Source organism: Protopterus annectens, chromosome 9.part0 (assembly GCF_019279795.1).
Source record: "Protopterus annectens isolate FY-2018-M chromosome 9.part0, PAN1.0, whole genome shotgun sequence".
Lineage (NCBI taxonomy): Eukaryota > Metazoa > Chordata > Ceratodontiformes > Protopteridae > Protopterus > Protopterus annectens.
The window spans coordinates 779311650-779337883 of NC_056743.1; positions in this window are offsets into that span (position 1 = coordinate 779311650).

Consider the following 26234-nt stretch of genomic DNA (forward strand, 5'->3'; position numbering starts at 1 on the left):
CACCCACTTCATATTGCCTTGCTTTAGTAAGCAACCATGGAATAGTAATTCTTTAGATCAGTCAGGAAAATATAGTGAGATTAGATAAGTACTATTTTCCTGCATCTGCCTGAATATATTCATCTGTTATTTTAATATTTCCTGTGATTGAAACTGGTGTTTATTGTAAATAGATATTTAGTATTTTCATGTGTTTTTATAATTTATACCTTTCATTGTGGCTAGTCTTTTAGACAATGTTTTGACCTTTGAGAGTACTTATATCTATTTGGTGATACTGTGGCCACTCCTGGGAGGCTTACTGCATTGGTCAAACACTACCATTTGTATTAGTATTAATTTCACTCAGTATAATTGGGTACCCTTGTAAAAGCCTTAGAGTAGCTGGCTTTGGAGTGTCCTGGTGGCAGTATCTACCTTGTAGTCTGGGCAGAGGGGCATAGCTAGTAAATCTGTGCCAGCCTTTCGTGTGTGTGTGTTTGTTTGTGTGTGAAAATCATATCTTAAATTGTGTGCGAGTGTGCGTATCAGCTACTTGGAGAAGGGACACAGAGCACAGGTTTCACAGACAGGGTAGTGGAAGACATGGCCTGGGACACTCCTCTGAGGACTCATCTCTATAGCTGTGCCAGTGGGCAGTCTTTCTAGGATCTTGGAGAGAGAGAGAGAGGGAAACCCAGACCCCAAACTTAGTGTGTTCCCTATATGCTCTTTAGGGAAATTGTGCTTTGTGTAGAGATTAGCATCTGGAAATACTGTGTGTACCTATCTTTGTTTCGAGTCAACGTCCTTCACTGGTGTTAGTGATGAGGATTCAGGCTCCTTGATTACTGGCCAAGAGGAGAGACATCACAGGTATGTCCAGATGTCACCTTTATGCCCTGCACTCCACAAGGAGCATATGTATGATATACAGTGTACCTTAAAGCAACCTAAAGGCTTGGGTATACTGGGTGTATATCAGGCCACCCTTGGCTGGGGATTCCTTTTTTATTGCATACTTCAACAGTGAAATGGAAGGACATACATAGTCTCACTTACTGAAGGTGCAAGCATGGACAGAGGAGCCTTGAAACTGTATACCATTCAGTTAAATATTGGTTGAGGGGGAATTAGTATAATCACAGAAAAATAATGGCTGAAGTACAGTTAAAATAATTGGGTTACAAGGTCTTAGACAGCATGGATTTGCCAAAAAAAAAAAGGATAATGTCAAATGTGTCAGTGTTTTAACAAAATATGTTAGACTGGAGGAGAGAATGTGGCTTGTCTGAATTTTAATAAGACTTTCTGGACCATTCCACATTAAAATGAAGTGCAATAAACAGTTTAAGACTGTGCCCAAAATGGGACACTGGGTAGCAAATCTGATGGCATGCAAGGCACAGGAGTAGTGATCACTAATGTTTTGTGTAAAGGGTGGATAAGCAGCAGGCTGTATATGGTTTCATTGGCAGCTCTCCTTTATTAGTTCTTTTTAGTATTTTTACAAGAACTGTTTCTATTTAATAATGAGGGAATAATGTGATAAATTCCAATTATGCTTTAATGAGAGTATGATGCTTCCAACTGCAGTTTAATTGAATCAAAAAGAAAAATCATCCTGGCAAAGTGGGTCTCAATGAGGGATATTCTCTTGGAGTAGCAACTTCAAATATTGTTATAATAAGAAGTAGGGGATACAGTTATACTGACCCTTGTTTATGCCTCCTCCTACACAGAAACATGCTTCATTGTGAAACTTTTCCTAAAAACATTTGGACTCGTTTTTAGCAGCTTTGTCTTGTCAGAAAAGTTGACTTAAGGCTAATGCCAAATTCATGAGAGAGTAAATACTGCAGCACACAATCACATTAAAACAAGGATCTTAGTGAACTAAAAGCATAACAAATGCAAAGCCACCTGGCTCTGTACATGAAGCAAGCACTGAAGGTAAGACACAGAATACATAATGGAAAGAACAGCTGACATACTGGTGCTGCCCATCAGTAACCTAAAAAATGGCCTGCAGAATGACATACAGGGATGAGTCAGAGAGAGTGACAGAGCAGTAGGGCTGGGTCAGCTCTCAACTGTGCAGATTTTCGACTTGTATTTTTGGAACATTTCTCATAAAATTGTAGTTTTCTGGTAAATCACTAGTAAATCACTGAGTACTGAACTCAGAAAATAATAGCAGACATTTGATTTTCAGCTTTCATAGCCTTCATAAAATGTATATTAATGCAAAACCTGTTATTCTAGCAACTTTATAAGTTTGTAAGAGCAATATTTAAAGTGTGTCCCTATTTTCGGGCCTTTGTCCCCTCCCCATTATTTGTGGCTTTGTCCAAATTTCTTGCTCTAAGAGGTTGAGAGGTATGCCTAGGTGGGGAAAAAACTGCAAAGAATAAAAATGAGTGTCCTAAACACAAACAAGAAGCTGGTGCTACTAATCTATAAATGGCTGCAAACCCTCAGTTACAGTGCTACATGTCAAGTTCTGTAGATCACATCTCCAGAAGGACAAAGAATGCAGAACAGCTTGTGAAAAACACCCACCGTGTTGAAATATCTGTATCTTGCAAAGTGATAAAATGAGAGCGAGAAAGAGAGAAAAGGATACGTTCCTTGAATCGTTGTTAACATTGTGAAATTTAAGCATTTTTTCATGGCTATATCAACAAACAGTAGTAAGTCTCACAGAAGAAAATAAAATGTATATGTGTGTGTGTGCGTGATCAGAATAAAAGGTAATGGTAAATAAGGAGAACTGTAACGAAACTGAAGATGGGTGAGAGGTCTTCATAGAAACAGAGGGCAAGCTCATAGGTTCATAAATTCATAGGTTCATACTAGGCTATCTGCCCTAGGGCATTTATAAGTCTAGCCAGAATGTGTTTGGCGTTCGCCACCCATTTTAAATTAATTTTGCTATGCCCTTTTTTGAGGTTAGTATACTGTGCCTCTGTCTAACAGTGACACAGAAGTGATACCCGGGGTAAACTTACGATCTCCCATCCACTCATCAAGATTCCTCTTGAAGAGAGTCAATGAGGGACTCTGCCTAACCTGGACTGGGATTTTATTCCAGAGTGAAGGGAGCCTCTGGGTTATGAATCTGTCCCTCCAGCATGTCCTATTTATTTCAGTGCTGAGGTTCAAGTCTCTCTCGCGTGTAGCTCGATGGGATTTGGATTTTCTGAGGTGCAGCATGTCCATTAATTCCGGGTTGGACATGGCTTTATACGTCAGGCACAGATCGCCTCTGAACAGGCGGTATGCCACTGAGTAGAGCTGGAGTTTCTTTAACTGGGCAGCATATGGCATCTGTTTGAGCCCTTTGATCCTCTTGGTGAGGTACTTTTGGGGTCTTTCCAGTTGCTGCAGGTGTCTGGTAAGGTACATCCCAAAGGGGCATTGTACTCAATTATGGGCCTGATGAGGGATGAGTAAAGAGGCACGATGACCTCCCCTGATCTAGATGTGAATCCCTTCATGATTAGGAGGGCTATATAAAATGTTTTTCTAACCACTTTGGCCACGTGGTTGTCAAATGAGAGATTGCTATCAACTTGGGTCCCCAGGTCCCTAATTACTTCTTCTGTACTTAATGGATTACCACCTATGTGGTAATTTGTGGGCACTTTGTTTTTACCAAAGGCATGACTATACACTTTTTGGCGTTTAGCTTGAGGCCATGGCTCTGGCACCAGTTGTCTGTTTCTCTGAGGTCCTTTTGGAGGATGCTTGTGTCAGCTGGAGAGTCGATTATGGCATCCAGTTTGCAGTCATCTGCGAACTTGGTCAGCCACAGTCCTTCCGTGTTGGCCTGTACCTCTGAGAAATATATACCAAACAAGAGAGGTCCCAGGACTGAGCCTTGTGGGATGCCACTTGTAACTGGTTTGGAGTCTGGCATGGCTCCAGCAATTCTAACCATGTGGGTTCTGTCCTTGAGCCAGTTTGCAACCCATCTAGTGACATAGGGGTTTATATTTAAGCTGGTGAGCTTATCTATAATGCCCGAGTGGGGTATTGTATCGAAGGCTTTGCAGGTCCAGGTAGGCTGTGTGGACCACCTTCCCCTCGTCAGTGGCCTTGGTGACTGTTTCAAATAAATCAACCAGGTTTAAGAGGCAGGATCTGCCCTTAACAAAGCCAAACTGGGTAGGATCCAGTGTCTGTAGGTCCCCAATATCTTTATTTATGAGGTCCATGATGATCCTTTCCATAGCTTTGCAGACCAAGCTAGTCAGGCTTATGAGGCGATAGTTTCCAGGATCCGTTGAGGCACCACCTTTGTGGAGAGGGACCACAGTTGCTGTACGCCACTCTTTGGGTACATATCCTGTAGTAAGGCTGACATTGAACAGTAGTTTTATGTTTGGGTTTAGCTCTTCTTGGAGTTCATGTAGGACGCAGCCTGGGACACTGTCTGGTCCCATTGATGCTGTGTTTTTTGCTTTGGAGAGGGCAGCTCTTACCTGAGCATCTGAGATGTCAGGGGGGTAGCACTCTGCTGGGATAGATATTTGCCCTTTTGGTGGGGAGGAGAAGTTTGCACTGAACCTGTCAGCTAGAATGTTGGCAATGTCTGTGGGTTTGGTGTATTTTTTGTCATTTTGGACTAATTCTGAGCATATCTGGGTATTACCACCCAGGTTTCTAACATAAGTAAAGAAAGCCTTGTGATTATCCTTAGTGTCCTGTGCAATTTTTCTCTCGAAGCTGGCCTTAGACGATTTTATGAGTGCCCGTAGTTTTTTGCTAATACTGATCAGAGATGCCTTCCCTTTTTTGGAATTTTGCTCTGTCATTTAGTAGCTTCCTCCTTCTATTGTATAGTTTGTTTATGGCTGGGGTCCACCAGACAGGATGTCTGCCTTTGGAGGATTGGGTCTTGGTTTTATTTGGGATCGCATGATCCATGCATTCCTGAAGGTGTTCATAGAATGCGTTTATAAAGGATTCTGTGGTCTGGGCCGTATTTTCCACAGGCCCAGGTGCTTTGAAGGATTCCACCTCGGTTTTGAGGAGTGTGAAATTTGCTTTAGAGAAGTTTTTCACTATGGTTTTCTGGGCAGGGGGTGGTGTCGGGATGTGAATATCCAGTGAGATTAGTTTATGGTCTGATCTTACCAGTGAGGGATACACTTCTGGTCTGGAGCATAGAGTCCCCATGTTGGTGATGATCAGGTCCAGTATGTTTTCCCCTCTTATGGGAGTGGTAACAAGTTGTTCCATAGCATTTGAGTTTATAAATTCTAGGAACCTTTGGGCTAGGGTGTTGGAGCTAGAGTAATGCTCCCAGTCTATGTTTGGGTAGTTGAAGTCACCCAATATAATGGTGTTTGGAGAGACCTTCATATTTTCCAGTGTTCTCAGGAAGGCCGAGTGGGGTTCCTGGGTTAGGGAGGGTGGTCTGTAGCAGGCTATAAACTGGAAGGCAGTTTTACCCACTGTTAGTTGCACATGGATAGTCTCTGATGCTTTGTGCTGTGCCACCAACCTGGAGGTGTGGGTATCTTTGACGAATATTGATACTCCCCCTTCTTTTGTGGGTCGGTCCAAGTTTTGGGGCCGAAAAGCATGGTATGAGGTATAACCTGGTAGTGCTGGGGTGCTCTCGGGAGCCTTGAATCAGGTTTCTATTACTGCACAGATATCAATGTTCTCCATGCTAAGGAGAGTTTCGAGTGCGTGCATCTTGAGGTTTAGACTTCTGGCGTTGAGTAGCATTACTCTTAGTTTCTTATCCCTTGTGATACCTATGGAGGTGGGTTTGTCTTTTGAGCCTTGCCTAAAAAAGGCACTATGGGGGTAGCAAGAGCCTTTGCCAATATCCAGCCAGGGGTGACAGGTGCAAGCCGTCCCTAGCGAAGCATCGTGGCTTGTCGAGCATGTCATCCCAGGCTGACAGGCATTGGATCCCCTTTGAATGACACCAATACTTAAGCCAATTGATGAAATTGATCATCTTGTCTTCATATTGTGGCATCATTCTTGGTGAGGGTAAGATGCTACTCAAGGTCAGGGTCATACCGGCCTGGGCCACATGCTCAGAGAGCTCCTCTATGTCTCTTTTCATGTAGTCCAGGGAGGTACATCTCAGGTCATTCACACTAGCATGGACAATGACTGAGTCATATTTGTACTTGCCTTGGAGTGACCTGAGTGCTTGTGTTATGTGGCGGATCCTAGCACCTGACAGGCAGCTCACCATGACCTTCTCCTTGTTCAGCCTGTTGAGCGGGACGTCAGTGTGCCTGACGATAGAGTCACCTATTACAAGTGTATCAGGTGTGTTGTTTAGCCTTAAGGGCTGTGTCTGTTCGGCACACTGGCTTTGTGAGCTATGTGTTGCACGTGTTTTGTTTTGGGGTTAAATAGCTTTGAGGCACAGAGGAGAACAAAGACATAAATGCAAGAGGCTATATTGTATGAAGAAGGGGAAGAGGAGAAACAGCTGCAACTGCAGAAAGTTCAGTGATAGCAATGGCTACAAGCAAGAGAGTTACCAAGTGACTCAGACGAACAAGCCTTGTATGCCTTCAGTATAACATGCATATATTCAAACAGCCAGGTCAGCAATATGTGAACATTGGAGTGAATCTGTATTGAAATTTGAGTAATCAAGTAGTTGTGCACTATACTGATTAAACTGATTTGTATTGATAGATGAATTATGCAGCAAACTGTGAAAAAGTTAAGGACTTGCACGAAGAAATGGTATGTGTTTCTATTTGAGTAAGAGCTTTTAGAATCTACACATTACTGAATGCATGTGGTTTCTGTGATGGCAGCATTGGCTGCATTCCTATGATACATCTGCTGTTTAGACCATACAAGTAAAAAAGGGGTATGGGTATCAAAGCTCCCACATGAGGATTGCGGGGAGGGGGGGGGGGGGCAAAACCCGAGAAAGATGTTTTTGTCTGTGTGTGGTTTAATGGGTTAAAAAGAAAATTCTGTGGCTTGTGAGTGTGGTGTTTGTAATGCCTGATTATGTGTGTTATAAGTTATTGTGGTGTTTATTTACAGTGTTATGACATTTTTGAGAGGTCATGCTGCCAGGTTATGTCTGTATATGTTTGATGGGTGTTTACTTAGTCTGACTGAGTCAAAAGCAAGAGAAACAGTCACTTCACATTTATTTCTAATTGTTTAGAGCTTCTTGTGATGTTTGAGCAAAGAGTCTTATTCAACTTCTTTTCTGGAACAGATTTTCTTGGAAATCAGGAATCAGAGGGTTCACAGGTACAAACCTATTTTAACATGTGGCTTTATAGTTGGTACATGATAATCACTTGGGAAATGACAGTAACACTGCTAATTTAACCATGTAATAAGGTGTTGATAGTAATAAGGAAGTTATTAATTTGAAAGTATATTATAGGGAATAATGAACTACTGAAATATATGCTACAATAGTTTAGCATTTAGGTCTACAGGGAAATGACAGTAACAGTGCTAATTTAACCATGTAACAAAGTGTTGATAGTAATAAGGAAGTTATTAATTTGAAAGTATGTTATATAGCAATAACCCATGCCTGGGTGTGGGTAATGCTAAATTTACCCACGGTTGGCGTGGTTTGGTCCTGAGTGAAGCCCGAGGACCAAACAAAGCCAACGGGTAATTTATTTAGCATTACCCACACCCAGAAGTGGTTATTGCTATTATCATGACATTATTTAAGAAAAGAAACTGTTACTTTTCTTAAATAATGGCATAATATAATGCCTGTTTACTGCCCTTCCGCAGATGTCTGGCATGCGGCAGTTCTGATGTACTCGGCGCCTGCGCAGTACATCAGAGTAATGAGCAAAAGCGGAGAAAGCAAGATCTCCGTTGCTTTTTATGTCTCGCTATGTTAAACTCATTTAACATAGCGAGACTAAAAAGCAACGGAGATCTTCTTTTCCATTACTTTTAAACACTGTCTCGCTATGTTAAATGGGTTTAACATGGCGAGAGCTAAAATAAGCAGCGGAGATCTCCGTTGCTTATTTTAGCTGTCTCGCTATGTTAAACCCTTTAACATAGCGAGACAATGTTAAACAGTTATACTAATGGAAAAAGTCCGACGGCGGACCTTTTTCCATTAGTATATCTCGATTTACAACGGGCACGCTGGCCAATCAGCGTGCACGTTTTGGGGGGGTCATGGTATAATAGGGAATAATGAACTACTGAAATATATTCTACAATAGTTTAGCATTTAGGTCTACAGAATGGGCAATGGTACAAGAACGCAAAAGGAAGCAGTGGAATCAGAAGTGTTAATGTTAAGCACTACAAGTGCTTATAAGAAGAGCGTGTAAACATGATGCTTCGATTTGACATTTAAATCAAATAATACAGACTGAACTAACCCTGGACTACAGAAAACAGGGATGCAACCAGTCAAAGAAATTGCAGGGAATATAAGATGTTTACAAAGAGGAATTTTGAGAGTGCCTTCTGTGTGGAGTCTGTATGTCCTCCCAGTGGTTGGGTAGCGTTTGAAAGACATGCGTGCATAAATGGGCATGCCTTCGTTGAAGGTTGGGCATCGAGCTGGCACCTCGGCGTTTCATAAAAATCTACTGCCAATCATTAGCGGACCGGAGTTCCGCTGTGGTGACCCCTTACAGGGAAAAAGCCGAAAAGACAAACAACAAAGAGGAATTTATCTTAATGATTGCATTGACAATTTTCCACTGTTTGGTCTCATTCTAGGCCACCCATTTGGATATTTTGCAAATAATGGGAATATTTATAATTTCAAAGCACAGACAAGTGTTCAGTTAGCCTTTGACTTACTTCTAAAGAGTACAGTGGCCTTTTTGTACTTAATCTCATGTTTGAAATCCATTGTGCATAAGTTTTCTACTAATTTTAAGTATTTTGAAGTCTTCAACAAACGCTAAATGCTCTTAAAAGTTAGAGGTAGATGGATTGCAGTAAATCTCATCTAGTAAAAGTTGTAGCACCAGATAACAGATAGCTAGTACTTTATGACTGACATATGTTTTCTCATACCTTTTATGTTGTACTCTTCTGTACAATTCTGATTTGGTGCCCCCTCACCTTTAAGTTGAAATAAAGGAGAAAATGGCCTCTCATATTTAAGAACAAAAGTATCCCTCTACTCTAAAAACTGTAGCAAGTTTATTTTAACCTATTCACTACTCATTTGTTGTTCCATATGCCATTTAGATCTGAAATGTAGACCTGATGGAGAAAATTGCTCTCAAAAAAGAGCTTCAGACTTCACAATCTATTATCTTTGTCCTCGAACCCGTCAATAAGCTCAGTGAAACCCATCCGAAGACTTTTCTGAAGATACATCAAAGAGTCAGCATGAGTGCCAGACACACTAAACCACTGTAACACCTCACCAGTACTATCAAAGGTCAGTTATGAAGACAGAATAATAAGTGACCAAGTATAAACCTTCAAAGAAATACTGGACAAATTATTTTTGAGATGCTATACACAAGATCTGTTTTGCAGGGCAGCAAAGTGGCTTAGTGGTTAGATATTTGCCTCTCAGCTTTAGGGTCCAAAGTTCAATTATGACCTCCAGTCAGCATCTGTACAGAGCTTGGTTGGAGCAAAGGGGGACAGCTGCCCTAGATACAAGGTATTAGGGGGCATGACTGGAACTATAGAAAAGTTGCCAACTAGGTGCAAGGGCTGAAGCAGCATTCATTTAAACAGGCACAAAGTACAGTTGTGTACACTTACTATAAATTTAGATGCTCGAGTGTATTCACTGTTGCAGTCATTACATTTGGGTAATCCTGCTGGCAGATTACCCTCAGCCAGCCTGAATTCCAAAGTCTTGGGTCCTGCGTTAGCTGCTGTTGCCCCTTCCCTGATGTCAGGTCGTCAGGGGTATAAAAGATGCGGCCGACGCCATTTTCTTTAGTTTTTCTTGCCCCAGATATCAGGTGCCCCCTAAAAGGGTAGCCAAAATTTATATATATATTTAAATACATGCACCAATATAAACTTTACCTTCATCTACAAGCAAATACACCATATAGGTTGTATAAATCAGAGAAGGAAAGATAGGTTCAATTAGAAGAAAGAGGGATGGCGGGTGGGTAACCTGGACTGCAACAGTGAATACACTCAAACAGCTACATTTATGGTAAGTGTACACAACTATACTATGTTCTTCGTGTTTCACTGTTGCAATCATTACATTTGGGTAGAGTTCCAAAGCTAAGGTTGGGAGGCTGGAGCTAAACAGCATTAGGAGCGGCTATGAGGCCCTGCAGAACTGCAGTGGCAAAGCCTGCCCTGGATTTAGAGTAGAGTGGCAGATGATAGTACTTTGTAAAGGTGTGCACTGAACTCCAAGTAGCAGCCTCTAAAATGTCCTTGGTAGGTACTCCCCTGAGAAAGGCTGCTGAAGTGGCTGCAGCTCTGGTTGAGTGTAGCCTAATGCCCTTAGGTACTGGCTTGCCATGGTGTACATAGCAGAAATGAATGCAGTGGCCTATCCACTTTGAAATAGTCTGTTTTGCGATAGCCTTTCCTTGTGATCCTGCAGCATATGCCACTAGTAATTGCTCTGTCTTTCTGAAAACTTTGGTTCTGTCCAAGTAGAATCAAAGCTGTCTGTGTATGTCCAAAGAATGCAGAATTCTCTCCCCTTTGTTCTGTGGATTTGGGTAAAAGGTTGTCAGGTGAATAGTTTGGTTGAGAGACACACTGGACACCACCTTAGGAATAAATGTTGGGTTTGTCCTCAGAGAGACCCTGTCTGGATAAAAAATGATAAAAGGCTCCACAGCCATGAGTGCCTGTAGCTCTGAAACTCATCTTGCAGAAGTTATTGCTAGGAGCAGAGCTGTTTTCCAAGATAAAAACTTTATATCAGCAGTAGCCGCTGGCTCAAAAGGAGGCAGGGTGAGTTTTTCCAAGACATAGTTGAGGTCCCATGCAGGCATTGGTGATCTCCTTGGAGGTCTTAAATTTTTTGCTCCTCTGAGGTACTGCTTTAATAAGGGATGAGAAAAGATTGGTGGCTCTACATTGTAATGAGCTGAAATGGCAGAGGCACGAATTTTAATAGATGAAAAAGATAGGCCTTTGTCCAGCATCTCAGTTAAGTATTGCAAAATCTGAGGAATATTTGGCACAGCTGTTTCAGTGCCTTGTGCCTGGTTCCAAGCACAGAATCTCTTCCATTTTCCAGCATAACATTTTCTAGTACTAGGCCTTCTGGCTTCCAAAATGACATCCATCACAGCTTTACTGAGAGGTGTGTTTTGTATGACTACATTTTTCGCCATGCTGTCAGGTTTAAAGTTCTGAGTTGGCTGTGTAGGATCTGACTGTTTTGCTGGGACAGTAGCTGAGGTATCTGAGGTAAGGTCCAAGCTGGGCATTGAGACAAGCTTCTTAGTATTTGATACCAGTACTGGCAGGGCCAGTCTGGTGCAATCAGTATCATCCTTGGCTTCTCCTGTCTGACCTTTAGGAGTACCTTGGGGAGGAGAGGCAGAGGGGGAAATGCATATACTGATAGGGCGTCCACTTTCCATGCTTGTCTGTGATATTTCCTTGTGCAGAATCTTTTTAGTTGGTAGTTGTGAGGGGAGGCAAATAGGTCTATGTCCGGGCATCCCCATTTATTTGTTATCATGCTGAAGACTTGTGGATCCAGGTGCCATTCGTGGGGATCCATGAGGTTTCTGCTTAGTTCGTCTGCCAGAGTATTTTTCCTTCCTGGCAGGAATTGTGCCTGCAGATGTACTTGGTAAGTCAATGCTGTGTCCCACAAAGTCATGGCTAGTCTGCAAAGGGGGTAAGAAAGTGTGCCCCCCTGCTTGTTTATATACCACATGACAGTGGTGTTGTCTGTCTTTATCAGTAGTTGTCCTGGATGAAGTAGGCCCTTGAAGGCTGTCAGGGCATTTTGAACTGCTAGCATCTCTTTTTGATTGATATGTAGATGCATTTGGTTTGAGGTCCATGTGCCCTGAATGCATCTTCCTTCCATGTGGGCCCCCCAGGCATAATCTGATGCATCCGTTGTTAGTGTCTGCCTGGCTGGGGGTAATGTGAATGGCTGTCCCTTGTTTTGGTGACAAGTCTTTGCCCACCATCGAAACTCCTGTTGCAAGCAGGGAATGAGAGTAATCATGGTTTCCAGGCTGTGGCAATGTTGAGTCCAAACACTTTTTAGGTACCATTGAAGTTTCCTCATATGCAGTCTTGCATATGGAATTAGTAGGATGCAGGATGCCATGAAGCCCAAAGCCTGCAGAATTTTTCTTGCAGATAACTGGGCCTTTGTTGCCAACATTTTGAAATAGGTCGTCAGTTGCCTTTGTTTGTCTGGCATGAGATAAGCCATCTGGGCAGTTGTACTTAAGCTTGCACCCAGGAATATTATCTCTTGAGAGGGTACTAGTTTTGATTTCTTTTCATTGACTGTGTACCCTAGGCATGTTAAAAGTCTTTTCACAAACGCCAGATGCTGTAGAAGAATGTCCTTGTTCTCTGCTTGAATTAGACAGTCATCCAAGTAAGGATATATTTGTATTCCTCTTTGTCTGCAGAATGCAATTACTGGTGCCATGCACTTTGTAAAGACCCTGGGCACAGTAGATAAGCCAAAGGGCAGTGCAGAGAATTGGTAATGCATTGAGCCAGCCTTGAATCTGAGGTATCTTCTGCATATTTGTCTGATTGGGACATGCAGGTATGCCTCTTTTAGGTCTAAAGTCACAAGTCAAGCATTCCTGCCCAGCATGGGCAGAAGCTGCTGCAAAGTCAACATCTTGAATTTTGGTATATCCAGGAATGTGTTTAAAATAGATAGCTCCAGTATTGGCCTCCAGGCCTTGTCCTTTCTGGGTACCAAGAACAGTCTTGAGTAAAATCCTTGTCCTTGCTCTTGCTATGGTACTTGTTGAATGGCCCCCATGTCCATGAGGGATGAGACTTGTTTTTGTGCCTCTGCCCATTGATTTTTTGGCAGATCTGGCCAGCCGTTTGCTTTTGGTAAGGTATGGACATGGAACTTGTAGCCTTGTGACACGATATTTAGGACCCATTTGTCCTGGGTTATAATGTGCCAATTTTGTGAAAAAAGTGCTAATTTTCCCCCTAAGGGTGCTGCCAGGAGATAAGTGCTTGGTGCAGGCAGAGAGAAGTCATTGGGACTGTTTCCTGTATGGTTGTGATTTGTCTTCTCCAATTTTGGAGGTAGACGCCCCCCCATTGCTTTGGGCGGTATAAACCTTGCTCCTGGGATCTGCCTCTAGGGTGTCTGGATCTGCCCCTTTGAGGTCTGTCTGACACAGGAAAGGACCAATTCTTTGTTGGCCATTGTCTACTAAACCTAGGTGGCTATACTTGTAAAAAATCTTTGACCGTTTGCATAGATTTAGCTTTGTCCTCCATTTTCTTTAACACCTATTCTGCCTTAACACCAAACAAAGTATCACACTGTAAAGGTGCATCTAATAATTTAACTTTAACATGATCTGGTAGATTTTGTTCCTTTAACCAAGCATGCCTCCTAATTACAGAACCTGTAACTATGGCCCTGCAGGAGGCCTCTAAAGAATCAAACCCACATTGCAAAGTATGCTTTCCAACTTGTTCAGCTGCATGCAATAAATCCTGCTTTTCCTTGTTTTCTGCACATTCAGAGTTTAACAACATTTTCTGTTTAAGCAATGCCATGACATGTTGCTGATATTTGAGCATATGAAACTGACAGTTTAAGGCCCTTATAGCCAAGGTAGCAGATGTGTAAACCTTTTTTTCCCCATCTATTCAGTGCCCTAGATTATCTGTCAGAGGGGGGTAGGGTTTTTTGCAGCAGAAGCCTTAACTCCTTTGGGACCCTGAGAAATAGTTTCTGGGTCTGCAGCAGGGTTTTTAAAAAGGAATTTATGAGTCAGGAACCCTGTAATATCTGTCAGGCTTAACATGAGCTGGAGGCAAGGAGTCAGGGGTCAGACTAGACTCTGAAAACACATCATCTACAATGTCTAACACAGGTGGGATGGCTAGTGGCTTGTGTTGAGGTAGTAAAAGAAAATCCCTGAGCCTCTTTTTAGAGTCTGAAAAATCTTGGGTCTCCCAGTGGAAATGTTCCCTTATGGTATGTAAGGTTTCCCCAAAAGAATAGTCCACTGGAGGAGAAGCTGAAGGTATAGATTATTCAGCATCAGAGTCCTCATGGGGGGAAGAGAATATTACTGATCAGAAGAAATGGAAACTGTTTTTGGTTATAGAGGCCTGACCACATGGCTCTTGAGTTTTTTTCTTTGCTTTGGAAGGTGCTTTAGTCCTTGCCTGTGAAGCTGAAGTCGGTTTGATGTAAAGATGTTTAGGCCTGAATACACCCTCAGAAGCCGGTGTCTGCTCAGCGGGTCCGGACCCATCTGAAGGGATAATACCCGAGGCTCCAATACCTTGAGTTTCCAGCGGCATGACCGACTCCACATGGGAGTCGGTAGTGGCCTGCAGCTCTAAAGTAGCAGGTGTCAGGGGCTGTGAAAGTGCCTCACTGAGAACCGGCGAACCGATGACTGGCTTATCGGTTTTGGGCCTCGGTTGTCTCTTTCCTTTTCTTTGCGTTTCTTGTGAACTCCAGTAGTCGGATGGCTGTCCGACATTTCTGGATAATTAAACTGGCGTCTGAAGTAGTTTAAAGCAAAATCATACAGACACTTAATAGTGCGTTGGTTAAATCAAGCACAGAACTGACAACCAGAAATGTTGTAATCAGGGCCTAGGCAAGGAATACAGTAAGAATGAAAATCCTTATGAGGTATTTGCTTCCCACAAGAAATACAATTATTAACTTCTTCTGACATCGGTCTGGAGCAAGAAAAAAGTTTCCCCAATGGGGTACTTAGCTTTATTGAAGACTTCGGATCTGAAACTCGAACACGAAAATCTCAGGAGTCAGCCGACCGGCACTTGCAAACTGCTTCTGCTTCGGGCACCTCGCGGCAAGAAAGACTAAAGAAAATGGCGTCGGACGCAACTTTTATACCCCTGACGACCTGACGTCAGGGAAGGGGTGACAGCAGCTGACGCAGGACCCAAGACTTTGGAATTCAGGCCGGCTGAGAGCAACCTGCCAGCAGGATTACCCAAATGTAATGACTGCAGCAGTGAAACATGAAGAACATTCAATATTGTGTCTGCTTCAGTGAATGTCTTTACATGTTAGTAAATGGAGCAAGGAGCTACTAGCTACAATAAACTATTTACTACAGTTGTACAGTTACAAGGAGTTTTTTTTTGTTTGAACCTCAACTTGAGAGGGAGCTTTTGGTCCTCAACCTATGAGGGGACTTTTTTGATTCTCAATTTTGAGTTGAAGGAGGTACTGGTCTGGGAACTGTACAAGGTGTCATTGACCTAGCTATGGCTAGCTGGAGCTTTGTATGTTTTTTACCCGTGCTTATGTGATTTTTTCCAGGTTCTACAGTTCCCTTCTAAACATGCTTGTTGCCTGGCTGCACTATATTGTTTTTGCTGTGATCATGGATGAAAAAAGGTCTGTGATGGACCATTTTACTTGTGTGGTTAACAAGTAAATAACTATGCAATTATTTGTGAAGAGTCAGAGAGGTTGTTTTGACACTATCTCACCAGAGAACTATCAAATCCAGACTCTGCTAGGTTTATAGTGTTGAATACATCTGATAAATTAAGATAGATTCTAACAATTGCCTTCCATATGTCAGACTTTGGAAATACCATGCCCACTAGGCTAACTAGAACAGTAATAACTACAGCAGCACTGTGACTCAGGGATTAATATCCATGACCGGCACCTGGGTAATAGTTAAGATCACTGTCTCAAAGTTCCAGGGGCCCAGGATTCAGGCCTGACAGCCAGTGAATGGCTATGTGGAATTTGCATATTCGGCTCTTGTCTGTGTATTTTCTCTGGATACTCCAATTTTTTTCCCATATCATTAACCAGGCTGGCTGTTTTTTTTTTTAACAATATGCTGTCCCTGCTTTTTTCACTTATCCTTGCCCTTGTAGTCTGAGGGCATGGATGGTTTAAAGTGTCTGAAACAGACCAGTTCATTTACCTGTTGACAAGTAACTAAATTAAATTCACACATATCAAAACCCATGTTGACTGTTAACTATCTGCAAGTACTTGTTTGCTTGTTAACTACTTTCAGAGCCTTGATCAGGTAGCAAGGTAAGGATACAAGTCTATAGCTGGACTTATTCTTGTGTGTATGTCACCACCGTTCTTTGATTAGGCTCTTGCTATCCAAGAGGTTTTACTTGGTGAGACAAGAGACATATACTGTAATGTTATCAATCATCATCTAAAGGTATTTATGGAGACTATCATCCCTAGATGCAGTCCTTTTATTCTTCCATTTGTCTAAGTGTTTTATGTCTCATGGTCTTGAAATGATTTTTGGGGTAGACTAGATTTGGTTCAGTTGTTAATGCAGCATACTGTGAACTTCTATCTTACCCACTGTCAGTGCAGATAATACAAATTATTAATGATCCTACATGTTTACAATTAGTACTGGGAAATCAGACAGGCAATAGGCATGACAGGTTTCCCCAAGATTTTCCTAATATTGCAAAGCTTAGGGTCTGAGACTATGCCTTTTTTAGAGGTTACACAAAAAAGTTTCTTTTTCTTTTCATATGGTGTAAGTGCATTCAATTCTTGCATCCCATAGAGCTGAAGATCACCCATAGCTAAAGTCCTGTTGTGTTTTCTCCAGTCTGCATCTCTTTCTGTTCCTGCCTTTTTTGTTCATAGGATCTTTAGCTTTTTACCAAGCAGGTTACTAGGCTAATGGCCCTGGAGATTCCTCCCCTTTTTACAGTTCTCTGTTATGACTTTAACAGTAAATGATCCTTTGTTCCATATGACTTTCTTTTATTATCATTTTGTTCTATTGCCATGATTGAGTTTTCTTCTAAATGATTATAAACTCTTGTCGGCATCAATTCCAGTGTGTAGTTTATACGTCATTGGAAGGCAAGCTATTGGTCTATAGTTTTTCGAATAGCTTGAAGGTTCACGCTTACGTAGGAGTATTGTTTTTCCTATTAACCAGGCTGGTGTCTATTCAGGGTGTTCATATAAATAGTTCTTATTCATGGCTAAATCTTCATGTAAAGATGTTAATACTTTTAGTCAGAAGTTAGGTACTGCATCTGGGCCTGGGGTTTTCCAGTTAGGAGGCCTTCTTAACTTTGTTTCAATCTCTCTGGCCATTGCTTCATCCCATTTCATATCCTGTACATTTGAACTTCTTATTCTTTCTTCTACTTCTTCTATTCATTTAGCATCTTTGTTATGTTCCACAGGATCTTTATAGATATTTCTTGAAAATGTATCTATTTCTTTTTTTTTTGGTGGTGTTTCAGTTCCTTTTACTTGTTTCCCAGTTCTCTATAAACTTTTTTGGGTCATCAATACATTTCTCATTTTGTACTTCTCCTTTATATCTATCTGCATATCTTAAGTTTTTCAGCCTGTGCTGATATTTTAGTTTATTATTTGCGATAGTGCACGACAGATCCAGATCTGTTCTGATACTGTGCACTGTTTTTATCACATCTATCTTTCTGATTATTTTTGTTGATCTATTCCCTCTTCTATACTCTTCTAACAGTGACTCTTCTAGACTTAATTGCTTTACAGTTTTCTCTATCTGATACTTCGATGATGGCATTCAGTTTCTACCCTTCCTTTCCCTTATTGCCTTGTGTTTTTGTGGTAAGACTTTATCTGTTATTAATTTACCTGCACAGTAATATATCTTATTTACTTCTGTTATATCACATGAATCTCTATGGACAGTCCTAATTACTGTGTTCATTTGTTTTATCAAATGTCTAACTCACTTAAAAGTATAGCTGATGTACAGCTAGCTTCAAAGGTAACCGGTCACCTGCTGGCATTATGGTGGAATAGATTGCTATTATCATATACCTATGTTATCATTAGTCTGTATTAATCAGCTTATATATGTTGTCAGTCTTTTTTTTGTAAATGGTCTACATTAGTATCTGTCTGTGACATAAAAGAGGGGGATAGAATTCAACATACATACATACAGAGATGGGTTAAAGACAAGCAGTGACAAGGAGATTGTCCCCATATGCAATAATAACATATGGATAAAACGGAACCAGTCTCAGTGAGGTATAGATATGGACGGAATAAAAACATATATATATGTCAATCAGAAGTAGGGAAGACAATTTCATGCACAGAGAGAATGAAATTAGAATTGAGGCTCCTCCCCAGCATGATTGCAGTCTTCTTGGATGGATGGGCAATACTGTCTGGAGGAATGAAGTGTGAACAGACCATCCAAACATGATCAATGCTTGGGGCAGTCACAATAGATCCAGTGATGCCTGTCAGTGATGTTACTCTGGCATGATCCTCAGTGCAGCTGACAGACTGCAGCTATGAGAGGGTAAGGAATGCCACTGGAGGTGGGCTGCCACTGCCTCCCCAGATGAGATAACAGTGTTACTGGCCTCATATTGTACCACCAGGACATATGTTGTCCTCATGCCTAATGCTGACAGCTGTGAATTCTGATTACATCACAGCTGTGGTCCTGTCCTTACTGACTGGTAGTCCCTCGGTATTTCACCATGTTGGAAAGCAGCCATCAGACCACTTTCCCTTCATATTGCAACATCAGGGACACAACCAGAGTGTGTCACCATGATATTAGTACTGAGGGATCTGCTGAGCACACCACCTGACACCCCTTTCTTTTGATGTACCATTCTGCATCAGGTACAGCAGGTGCTTTAAGTGGAAAGTGGGTGCGCTCTATTGCACTGAGGATGCAGGAGAAGTTGGCTAGAGAACAAAATTGTTGCATGGCAGTTCTTTAATCCATGACTGCCACTGGAAAGTGGATGTAATCATCCACATTGCTGCCAGGAGATGCAAGAGAATTTGAATGGCAGCTGCCTGGGATACTCCTATGGCATCTTCCTTATGCTGTTGAAATGTTCCAGAGGCCAGTGTACTTACACTCAAAACAACTTTTGTCAGCGAGTGCAAAAGTGAAAAAAAAACATAAAACAGTGTGTGTGTGTGTGTGTGTACGCATATGTGTATACAAATGTGAAGAGTGAAAGTGATTGAGCAGGGGCAGCAGCAGTTAAGAGGCTTGCATACCTCTTGACCTCTTAGCTCTAGATAGAAATTGCAAAGTTGCTTCAACAGCAGGATTTGTATTAGCACGAATGTTCTGATCCACAACTGTGTTTCAGGGTTGGGGGGTGGGGGTTAAGATTGATCCAGCAGTGCAAGCAGCAGTTAAGAGGTTTGCATACCTCTTGACCTCTTAGTTCTAGATAGAAATTGCAAAGTTGCTTGAACAGCAGGATTTGTATTAGCACGCATGTTTTGATCCACAACTGTGTTTCAGGGTTGGGGGGGTGGGGTTTAAGATTGATCCAGCAGTGCAAGCAGCAGTTAAGAGGTTTGCATACCTCTTGACATCTTAGCTAAAGGGATCTTTGGGGAAAATATTTCATTTGATGTCAGTGAAGTGCTGGGGCTGACATGGACAAACTGCTGAAGCTGTCTTTGGGGGAAATGTTTCATTTGGCATTAGTGAAGTGCTTGTGCATAAATGGAGAAACTACCGAAGGGATCATTGGGTGGGAATGTTCCAGCTGGTGTTGGAGAAGTGCTTGGGCATACATGGAAAAAGTGCTGAAAGGCTCACTGGGGAAAAGTTTGATTTGGTGTTAGTGAAGTACTTGTGCAGATATGGATAAGCTACTAACAAGGGTCATAGGGGAAAATGCTTCCTTTGGTGACAGTAAAAGTGCTTGTACAGACATGCACATACTACTGAAATGATCATTGGAGGATATGGTGACAAGCAATAATGGCCCAACTACAGAAGGGTTCATTTGAGAAAATTATTCATTCTGTCATCACTGAAGTCTGTGCTGACATTTTTTGGAGGGGGGGGGTGTTTCATTTGATGTCAGTGATATGCTTGTACAGACACAGACAACCTACTTAAGGGATCGCTGGGGGAAATGTTCCATTTGGTGTCAGTGAAGTTCTTGTGCAGGCATGGGCAAACTACTGAGGGGATTGTTTCGGGAAATGTTTCATTTGGTGTCAGCCAAGTGCTTTTGCAGGCATGGGTAAACTATGAAATAGCTCACTGGGTGAAATATTTCATTTGATGTTTGTGAAGTGCTTGGCCCTACATAGACAAACTACTGAATGTGCATTTGGGAGAAGTGGTTCATTTGATCTTAGTAAAAGTGCTTGACCCAAGATCATAGGGGGACATGTTCCACTTGATGACAGTTGACTGCTTATGGAGACATGGACAAATGACTCAAGGGATGCGTGCAGGAAATGTTTCATTTGGTGCCAGTGAAGTGCTCGTGCAGGCAAGGACAAACTGCTGAATGGATCACTGGAGGAAATGATTCATTTGGCATCAATGCAGTGCTAAAGCCTGCTTTAGATCCCTTATTGTGTGTGCTATACCTATATCACGGGATTATGAATGAAAACACTATTTTACTTAGCTTATTCTGGAAAACCAGAAGCTTCATATTAGCTACATGCTAATTTATATCTGAAATAGCACAGACATGAAACAATCACCATTACCGCCTTGCATTATTTTTGTCTCCAGTTCAGTTCTAAATGGCAGAACTTTATCTGAACCTGTACAATCTGCCTGTGAAGTTTGATAGCGCATTTTCTCCCACATCCAATGACATAATATGCTGTGAAATTACACTTCTTCAATTATTGTTACTGTATTGTATGTCCATGTGCCTGGTAGTTCATTGGAACCCTGTTGAGGATAAGTTCAAAATCTACTATGCCTCTGCAATGAGCCTAAGTGGGTAGTTGAGGAAATGAATAATTTCTGGCAGTGTGGCATGTCTGACCACCTCTCAGTACATGAAGCATCACTGTTGGCTTACAATATACTTTTTTTCACATGCAACATGATTTGGGAGAGCCTTAGCAATAATTTATTTATTTATTTACTGACATTTATTGACCAGGGAAGTCTTACTGGGTCAGGAAACCCAGTTTCAATGGAGGCCCAGGGAGAAAAGCTCCACATAAAGTACAGAATTTTTGACAATATACAGTATACATTACACATACAGTTTAGTTTAACATATTATAATCAAGAATGAGAAGAAATGCAATAGCTAAAAGCATTATTACATAAGATAAATAGACATTACACATACAGTTTGGTACAGCATATTACAATCAAAAATGAGAAATTGTACAATGTGTTTTAAAGTATTGTTATGCAAGTTAAATAAACATAGTAAGGCTTAGCTATGAAAGAGTATTAATTTGAGGTTAGGGTCTGTCAGGGATACATGATAAAGTGAACAGTAAGAAGATAGGTGAATTCATGTAGGTAAAGTTGTTGTATGTTTAAATAGTGTGAGGGGGTATAGCTTTCTGTTTAGGATTAATGAGATGTAGGGAGAGAGGATACAGTGATAGAGAGAGATGAGATGTAGAGAGGATAGGTAAGGAATAGTAGACTAGAGAAGAGAGAGAGTTTTAGAGACTAGGTAGGCTACAGCAGCGAGAGATGTATATAGGCTAGGTAAGGAGTACAAGAGATGTTTAGCAGTAAGGTAAGGAGAATGTGAAAAATATAGAAAAAATGTAGTTTGAGATGTAGAGGTGGAGATTAGAGGTGAGCAATAGGTCATCAGTTAGGAGAGAAAGGTGCAAAGAAAATATGGAGGTTTGGCACCAAGGATGGTGGGAGGTAGTAAGAGAAAGGAGAGTGTATGGGAAGAGAGGTTGTAATATACTTAGGATGAAGATATAGGATAAGAAGTATGTTAGTATTTGGAATTGCAACAGGGACAGATGTGTGTGTGTTGCGAAGATGATTTTTTAGGTTGAGTTTGAAAGCCCTTAAGGAGTCTAAGGTTGTGATATTTAGGGGTAGGGTGTTCCATTGTTTAGCAATGGAGAAAGAGTAGAGGTTTATACCAGCTCTTCTATGAGGCTTATATATGAAAATAAATAGCTTTAGGTAAACTGTAGGTCATGGTCGTTAAAAGTACTGGGGGACATTTTTATCCTAGTCTCACACTGGATTCATTATCCAGCCATCTTCTCCAATTCATAGGTAAGTACTAAGTGAGCAGTTAGGATAGGAGGAGATGAGATAACAATGGTGATGTATAACCAAGCTTCAGGAAAGTCCTCAGGAATAGATGATATTCCTGTGGAAGTTTGGAAGGTAGAAGGGAAAAAACTAATAAAGATCTGGAAGGTTTTGTTTAACAGTATTTTAAGAGGAGAAGTACCAACATCCTGAAAAAGCAGTGGCAGCTGTAATACCTAAAGAGGGCAAAGATCCGTCAGATCCAGTTTATACATGCCCATTTCAATACTGAACCGTAAAGTGTTTTATGTCTATAATGGCTAAAAGTGATGCCAAAAATTGATAGATATGGATCAGTGTGGTTTGGTAGAGGGGAGGCACACTTTTGACAACATTAACAGAACGCTGATGATCCAGAGGGAAGCAGAATGTAAGAAAATACCACTGTTGTTGGTCTTGATGCAGAGAAAGCATTTGACAGAGTAGGCTGGGACTTTAGGAGCAGAGCAACTGAAGCATTTTCATTCCCTTATAAAATTATAAGGTTGATTTTCATCTCTCTCCCCTGGGCTTCAGACTTCTGGAAAAGGCTCCTGCCTTCCAATAGTGCCTTTTTTAGGATGAGGACAAAATTACCAACGTGAAAAATTATTCTAAATGAAATTTAAAGGTCACACTGCTAAATACTAGGAGTCTTAACATGAAACTGCACTCATTGCAAGCATTCCTCACCCTGGAAGATGCTGACATTTGTGCAGTCACTGAATCCTGGTTCAAAGCTGCAGAGAGCACCACAGCATTACCAGGTTACTTGTCCTACCATACTTTCAGACCCCAAACAGAGGGCTACAAAGCCTAAGGAGGTGGAGTTTTAATATTTATCAAAGACATACACACCTCTAGGCTGGTCAAACAGTATGCCACACAGGAGACATTGCAGGTGCAGTTAACTATTGACAAAACACCTATTTAAATCATAGCTAGCTACAGACCTCCAACCATGACTCAGGAGGCCCACTGCAACTATCTGGACTTACTTGAATCCATCAAGATTCAACCCTCTACCCTGATCCTGGGTGACTTTAACTACACAACCATAGAGTGGAAGACCTATTCTACCTCAAACACGAAAGCCCAGAGATTCCTCAACTTCGTTAATGCCAATGCATTGGATCAGCTGGTCGACACCCCCACAAGAGGTGAAAATATCCTGGACCTAGTACTAACAAACATGAGTAGCCACTGTAGCATCCCTACAGTGTCATCCTCCTTGGTAAGATCCTACCATAAAGCAATCACTTTAGAAGTCAACATCTCTCCTGAACCCCCCTTTCCAGGGTTGAACAAAAAAACTTTTCCAAAGCTGACTACAACCTCCTGTGAGCAGGTATAAGCAGCTTCACAGCCACCATCCCTTCAGTTGAATCAAGCACTAATGTCCAAACCTACACCAAAAAAATATATAAGCACCTATATACCTACCTGGACTCAGCAATACCTGACAGGACCAAATTATCTTCCTCAAGAAAGAGTAAACCTGTCTGGTGGACAGTAGCAATAAACAGACTCTATAATAAATGGAAAAATTGCTGTCCAGGAAAAAGAAGGAGCAGGTGCCAAGTTGGAAGCAATCTCTCCTTTGTCTGAGCAAGCCAATAAGGTCACTGGTGAAATCCTTTAAGGCTAACTTTGAGTCCAAATTGGCCACATCCACTAAGGACAATTTTAAGGCCTTCTTCGCATACGTCCACAATCTGAAAGGTAACTCCCAAATCTGCTCCGAATTGGTGGTCAAGAATACCACATACACAAACACCATAGATATAGCCAACCTGCTGCAGACAAGTTCAATGAGCACTTCACCACCCTGCTCCCCCCATCAGTAAACCAGGACATCCCCAGCATCTGCCTCTCTCCCCTCATCACTTGGGAGCAGGTTATTAATGCCCCATCAAAGGCAAAAAATACAGCCTCCATGCGACCCAACAACCTCCTTGTCTGTGTCTTACATGAACTCAGGCAACAGCTCTCAGCACCACTAGGTACCCTATTTAACCAAAGCCTGTGCACTGGCTTTGTCCCAGCAGAATTGAGGACAGCCACTGTCCTACCTCTACACAAAGGTGGAGCATCCACTGACCCAGGCAATTATAGGCCCATCAGCCTAACTAGCATGATCTGCAAGGCCATGAAATGCATTATCATGGACCTTATAAACAAGGACATTGGCAACCTCCAAACACTTGATCCCACACAGTTTGGTTTTGTCAAAGGAAGATCATGCCTATTAAACTTGGTCACCTTCTTCGAAACAGTCACCAAAGCCATGGATGAGAGCAAGACAAGTGCACACCACCTACCTTTACCTAGCCAAAGCCTTTGACACTATTCTCCACTCGGGCATAATAGATAAACTCTCCCAGCTAGGCATCAACCCATGTGTTACCAGATGGGTAGCTAACTGGTTCACTGATAGAACTCGCTCAATAAAAATAGGAGAAGCCACCTCTAGTAGTAGACTCGTAACAAGTGGCGTACCCAAAGGATCGGTCTTAGGGGCTCCACTGTTTGGGATATACTTTTCTGAGGTGCAAGCCAAAACCAGTGGTCTGTGGCTGACCAAGTTTGCAGATGACTGCAAGCTGAGGTCTGTCATAAATTCCCCTAGTGATGTGAATATCCTTCAAGAGGGCCTTAACCAAACTAATGACTGATGCCAGAAGCATGGCCTCAAACTGAATGCCAAGAAATGCATCATTATCCCCTTTGGGGAAAATGGTGTCCCCACTAACTATTACATTAATAACAATGTACTAAGCAAGCAATGGGTCAAGAGAAACTTGGGCACCCAGGTTGATAGCAACCTGACTTTTGACCACCATGTTGCCTCCGTTGTTCGGAAGGCTTTCTACATGACTCACCTCATAAGTAAGAGTATTTCTTCCAAGAACAAGGAGGTCATAACATCCCTGTACTCCTTCCTTATCAGACCCATTATCGAATATAATGCCCCCCCTTTCGCATGTACCTTGAAAAGCACATTCAGCAGTTGGAGAGACCACTGAGCTTCCTGACCAGGAAAATCCAGGGTCACAAATAACTATCCTATACAGATAGGCTAAAAGCCCTGTCCCACTACTCAGTCTCATACAGACTGCTCAGAGGTGACCTGAGTCTGACATACAAGACCATCTCAGACTCAGCTTTGATGGAGTTGCTGCATATCTGTAAGTCAAACTCCACTCGTGCCACCCACATGCAAGGTCTCAACCTGGTCTGTGACATTAAGAGAATTTGTTGGCGGGATAGATTTGTGTCCCAATGACTCCCCCCATCTGTGGAATAGACTTCCTCTCCATGTCAAGCAGAGTACCTCACTAGCTGTCTTTAAGAGGAACCTGAATGAGAAACAGAAAATATATCCTTGGGATCCCACCTATGTCTCTGCTGGACAAGGAAAACAAGTCCTTACTTTAGGAGAACATGGGTGAAATTCTTGGCTAGGCTTATAAGGGCCTCTGGGCCAATAGCATAGCATCATCCTATAAACCTATGATTAGAAGGATATATGAAGGATCAGAGGTGAAAACTAAAGTGGCCGGGGTACTCTCTGATAATCATCGCTTGAGCAGAGGAACCAGGCAGGGTGTCTTCTCTCCCCTTTGGTATTTGCATTATATTTAGACCCATTGGCAAAGAAAATCGGGGACTCAGAAATTAAAGGATATAATTGGTAAGGTAGTCAAGAAACAGTGAATTTGGATCAGGACAAAATGAAAGGCAGTGATGCATAACAGAATGGTGATAAAGCTGCAGAGAGTAGCATCAGAAATGAACTGCAGGCATGCAATGCAAGGTATGAAAGCACTCATGGGAATCTCACTGTTTGAAACTGTTGAAAAGCAAGTAGATGAGCATGTACTGAAGAAAATATTACATTTAGCTTTCATTGTTTTACTGTGTGCATTCGATGTGGATTCCAAAGCAGGCATCAAATAACATGAAATGCAAGGAACAGAGAACTCCATGTACTAATGCTTGTGAGTTAAATCGCACATGCTTTCTACAGAAGTAGCAGCAGGTAATAAAATGTATTATTTGATGAAGACAAAA